This window comes from Lemur catta, chromosome 3, assembly GCF_020740605.2.
Source record: "Lemur catta isolate mLemCat1 chromosome 3, mLemCat1.pri, whole genome shotgun sequence".
Lineage (NCBI taxonomy): Eukaryota > Metazoa > Chordata > Mammalia > Primates > Lemuridae > Lemur > Lemur catta.
The window spans coordinates 78,981,646-78,987,645 of NC_059130.1; positions in this window are offsets into that span (position 1 = coordinate 78,981,646).

The following is a 6,000-nucleotide window of genomic DNA, read 5'->3' on the forward strand; positions in this document are numbered from 1 at the left end:
ACAGGCCTTTTAATCAGACCTAGCAAAATCTTAGGTAACACCAATTTAGCTAGAGTTTGCATGAAAAATCAGGATTCCACAGAAGGGAAGAAAGTATATGACAGAGCAAGAGAAGTCTCAGAAATTTTAAAAAATTTACTCATAATGGTTTTAAATCCTAGACTTCTGCCTCACCTATTTGTTCAACTTTCGAAATACTTTTTGTTCATTATAAACTAACTTTTTCAGAGATATGAAAGAATATACAAAACATAAATGTAAGTTGTGAAGCATAATAATAAAATAAGCACACATGGAGCCACCAACCAACTTAGAAACTCAGCATCAGAAGCATCGCAGCCTCCCAGGCCTCTTCCCTCACTCAGCCTCCTGCTTCCTTCCTCTTCCTCCATCCAGGTAGCTACTATTTTGAGTGGCTTCTTTTTTTTTTTCATTCTCTTTATTATTCTATCAAATATATATGTGCTTTGGGATAAGCTATTCTCTTGTGTTTGGTTTTGAAGTTTATATAAGTGGTATGATTTTTTAACTTGTGTTTGAGAAATTCAGCTATGTTATTGCATGGAACTATGGCTAATCTAATTTTCTCTGTTGTGTGGTATTCTATTGTGTGAATATGCCACAGTTTATCCATTCTCCTGTCAGTGAACATTAGAATTCTTTCCAGTTGTTTTGTTTGTTTGTTTTGATACAGAGTCTCACGCTCTCACCTGGGCTAGAGCTCAGTGGCTACATCATAGCTCACTGCAACCTCAGACTCCTGGTGTTAAGCAATTCTCCTGCCTCAGCCTCTTGACTAGCTAGGACTACAAGCACGTGCCACCATACCCAGCTAATTTTTTCTATTTTTAGTAGAGACGGGATCTCGCTCTTGCTCAGGCTGGTCTCAACCTCCTGGCCTCAAGCGATCCTGCCTTGGCCTCCCAAAGTGCTAGGATTACACGATGTGAACCACCTTGCCTGGCTGTTTCCATTTTGTTTTTTTCTTCTATTACAACAATGTTACCAAAACCATTCTCACATATATATCTTTCAGTGTCCACGTGCAAGTATTTTTCCAGGGTATGTGTCATCTTTACCAGGTAATCCCAAACTGTTTTCCAAAGTGTTTGTGCTCACACAGTGTACAAGAAATTCTGGTTCTTTTCATCCTCACCAACACTTGACATTGTCAGATTTTTGGGTTTTAATTTTCCCTGAATTGGAAAATATAAAACAATAACTTATTGTGGTTTTAATTTACATTTTCCTAATAACTAATGATGCTATGTATATGTATATATATGTGTGTGTGTGTATATATATATACATATATGTATATATGTATATATATATACTCACACACATAAAGAGATTTATTATAAGGAATTGGCTCACATGCTTGTGGAGGCCAAGCAGTCTCAGGATCTGCATTTGGCAAGGTAGAGACTCAGTGGAATAGTTCCAGTCTGACAGCAAGAGAAGACAATGTCTTAGCTCAAGCAGTCAGGCAGGGTCAGTTCCTGAAGCTCAAGCTATCCTCCTGCCTTGGCCTCCAAAAGTGCTAGGCTTAGAGGCATGAGCCACCGCACCCAGCCAGAACTTCTTGATAGCAATACAACCTTGCTGACACTTGAATCTTAGCCTACTGAGATCCATGTTGGACTTCTGACCTACAGAACTGTGAGGTAATAAATTTGTGTTGTTAAATCACTACATGTTTGGAAATCTGTTGTAGCAGTAATAGAAAACAAATCCAGGCCGGATGCGGTGGTTCACGCCTGTAATCCTAGCACTCTGGGAGGCTGAGGCAGGCGGATTGCTTGAGGTCAGGAGTTTGAGACCAGCCTGAGCAAGAGTGAGACCCCCGTCTCTACTAAAAATAGGAAGAAATTATATGGACAGCTAAAAAATATATATATATAGAAAAATTAACCAGGCATGGTGGCGAATGCCTGTAGTCCCAGCTACTCGGGAGGCTGAGACAGAAGGATTGCTTGAGCCCAGGAGTTTGAGGTTGCTGTGAGCTAGGCTGATGCCACGGCACTCACTCTAGCCTGGGCAACAGAGCGAGACTCTGTCTCAAAAAAAAAAAAAAGAAAAGAAAACAAATCCAGTATTTTTTCCAAGAAGGATTTCTTCAATTTCAGACTTACACTTGGAGGCACTCCAGACCTGGGTCTATTTTAAATAATGATTTGGTGGGGCGGTGGGGGCAGGGGTAGTATGTTGCAGTTTTTAAGACCCTCAAAATAAGTATAGATTCAGGCCCAAAATCTGTGTGAGAACTGGTCAATCACTAAAATTTTCAGAGGAATTCTTCCTAAGCCAAGGCCAAAGCAAATTGTTTTCCTTGTTCTCTACCTTTGTGGGTAAGATTTTTCCCCCTACATTCCGGGGTACTGTCTTTTCTGCATCCCAGCTTTACCTGGGGTGGTCTCTCTGCCGGCTCCTGCCATGGGTATGATTTATCTTTGTGCATATAGTAGGCATTTAACAAATGAACAGACAATACGTTCTTACCTGTTCTAACATTCTGTAGTTCAAATGTCACCTCGGTAGAAGCCCGCACAGAACTTTTTTCTAATTTTCCTTTGTGTAGACTTCCATTATTACACTAAAAATATTATTATATTTTTATATTTTTTGCTCTATATTGAGATAATTTTTAAAAACTCTATATTCCTAGCATCTAGTGCCTGGCATAAAGAAAGTGATCAATGAAGGTAGAGTAGAAGTTTTATGTTCTAGCTCATAAATGCAAGCTCACCAAGCACGTCTTAGAAATGCCAACTACTTAAGACATTCAAGGTTACATATAGGCTACGCGCGGTGGCTCACACCTGTAATCCTAGCACTCTGGGAGAGGCCAAGCTGGGTGGATCACTCGAGGTCAGGAGTTTGAGACCAGCCTGAGCAAGAGCAAGACCTCCCCCCCCACCCCGTCTCTACTAAAAATAGAAAGAAATTATATGGACAGCTAAAAATATATATAGAGAGAAAAATTAGCCAGGCATGGTGGCACATGCCTGTAGTCCCAGCTACTCGGGAGGCTGAGGCAGGAGGATTGCTCGAGCCCAGGAGTTTGAGGTTGCTGTGAGCTAGGCGGACGCCATGGCACTCACTCTAGCCTGGGCAACAGAGCAAGACTCTGTCTCAAAAAAACAAAAAAAAAAGGTTATATATAAAATAATTTAAATTTTAAGACATAAAACTTAAGTAGTTAAAAGACACAGAACTTTCTAGTTAAAAGGAAGAACCTGCACAAATATTTAACCAGTTAACAGTTAAAGCTTAAATGGAAGAAATTAAAGGGAACTCTTAAAGTTTTAGCATTTTAGCTAAGTTAACTGAAAATAAGCATCGCCTAAGTTTCATCCATCGGAAGACTCTCTGGAATAAGTACCGTAATCCTTTCAACAATTCCAGATACCAGGACTGTCTGAGATGTGCTTTTAAGTTTCTCAGCAGTAGGTGGCGCTCACATCATAGTGTTGACTGGTCTTTAAACTTGGCTGGTTTTCCAAAAGATAGTGACTTGGGGATGCCAAAGGGTGATTCCTCACATTCCTTATGTATGCTGAGGTCATAGTCTGTAATTGTTAGAAGGATAAAGAATAAGACTAGTATTAAACGATAAGTGTTGCTAATATTTTATCCAGGTTCTATTGGTTAGCACTCCAGGGACTTGGGCAAATTTCTTTCCGTGAGTGGTTTAATCAATACATTGCTTAGAAGAAAGGTCAGGAGGGAAGAATGGTAATTTAGTAGGATGTTAGAAAGTGTGGGCTTTGAATTAGGTAGATCCACAGTTGTGTAAAATGGGTATTAATGCTATGTTTGCACCACTTTTTAAAGCTAATTTTTGTTGAGTGCATACTATTAATATGTTCCACACACTAGGCACAACACTTTCTGTGAACTCTAATATAATCATCACGACAGTCCTGTGAGGTGGGAGCTTGCCGGTTAGAAACAAATCCTTCCTCAAGCCCTGCATCCTCTAGACGCTACCCTTGCCTCTCCGTCACAGCCAAACTCCTTGTCAGTATTCACCGTGGCTCTTTCTCACCTCTCACCCATGCTCCTAGCTCTTCAGTGGGCTCCCCCACTCCCATTACTCCATCAAAAGTTTTTTCTACTGATTAGAGACCTCTACATCTTTTCTCCACACTGCAAACCTCCTTCTATCTCTCTTCCCTTAGCTTCCTGGCTTCCTTCCTAAGTCTGGACATCGCCTCTTCAGTTTCTGGTTTTGTTGTTGTTGTTGATTTGTTTTTCTGCTTAGCCAACAGGTGCTCTTGAAGGCTTAGTCCTAGACCCTCTTCTCCTTCCATCTTCTCTTCTTAGCGAGCTCATCTACACCCCATGGCAGCAGTTACCACCTCTGTGCAGATGGTGTAGATGTTCACACCAGAGCCCGACCTTTCCTGTGGGCTCCAGGGCTGTTTAGACAACCGCCTACTTGACATCTCCGCTTGACCGTGTCAGTGTACCTCCCACTGCCCAGAACCAAGCTCACGGTCCTCACCACCCCATCGCAGCTGGTTTCCTCCCCTCTTCCCTGGTTGACGAAGGGCACCACCAGCCAGCCAGTGATGTGAGCCTGCAGCTCGTGTTGCTCGCTCTCGCGAACCCCCTTTTGTTGCAACTCCCATATCCAATCTGTCACCCACGCAGGTCAGTTTCTCTCCATTCATCTACCTGTCTCCAGATCTCTTGTCACCACCCTCATCCACGCTGCCATTGTTTCTTGCCTTCTCACTAGTTTTCTTGCATCCAACGGCAATACCCCACAGGCTGGGAGAACAGACTTTAGGATCAGTGGGGATGCTCCAGAGAGGGAGAGGGCGACAGCACAGCAGGAACTCTCAGTTCATTCTGGCTCTGCCCATCCTGCTCCACCTTGGTGCCCAGGGTGATGTCTGGGTTCTCACAGACTTTCATGTGGCATCAGGGAAGGAGGAATTTCTGGTTTGTTGCCATCCTGGGCCAGCATCTGCTGCTAATCCTTGTTGATGGGTCTCTCTGTCCACCGCTTTTGACAAGGCAATGACACCTAATGATGGCTCTTTTCTATGTTCTTGACTTAGTTTACTCATTTAATCCACACAACAATCCTATCAGGTAAGAACTATTGCTACATCCATTTTACAGGTGAGAAAAGCAAAGGCAGAGAGGTTAGGTAAATTACTCCTGTCTACACGTCTAGAAAGGGCAGATATGCTGCATTCATTCCCTCTCTCAATCTGGCATTCCCCTAGGGTCCTCTTGGCCATGATGAAATTTTTTTCTAGTATAGTACTAAATTTGATTTGTTAAATTTGTAAAAAGAATGTTTACATCTATATTCATCAGAGAGATTGGCCTATAATTTTATTTTCTTGTACTCTTCTTATTTGTTTTGGGGCTGGAAGCTATATTAGCATTATAAAATGAGTTGGACAGCTTTCTGTCTTTTTCTATCCTCTTCTTATTTATTCTTGGAAGGGATAACAGAGCTTACCTATAATGCTGTCTGGGCTGGTGGCATTTTGAGTGTGGCAAGAATTGTATTTTCAGTAGCTTCCATCAGGCAGATAGTCTGCACAAGACAGAACAAGGGTGCCACCTCCTACAGGGAGCATTGACTGGCCTCTGGTCCCTACTGTCAAAGGTGCAGAGTGTCAGTGGTGGAGACGATGGCAGTGAAATTTCTGCTAGGACAGTCCCACGATGTGGGTAGGCATCTTTGCTTGTTGCCTGTGTGCTGGCCAGCATGAGGCTGGCTACACGAGATACAGCTTGGCTCTCTGCCCCTCCTGGACAATTGGAGAGTAACTTGGTAGATCTTCTCTGCTTAAATTAGCTTGAGTAGATTCTGTTTTCTGCAACTAAGAATAAACTTTCAGACACAATACACGGTCAGTTTTTGTATATGTGCACTCTTTTTTAATTTAGTACTGATGTTCTGTCCACTTAAGCTATCATTTGTGATAGGAGTCGGTTAAAATATACAAGGTATGTTAGTAAGTCCATTCA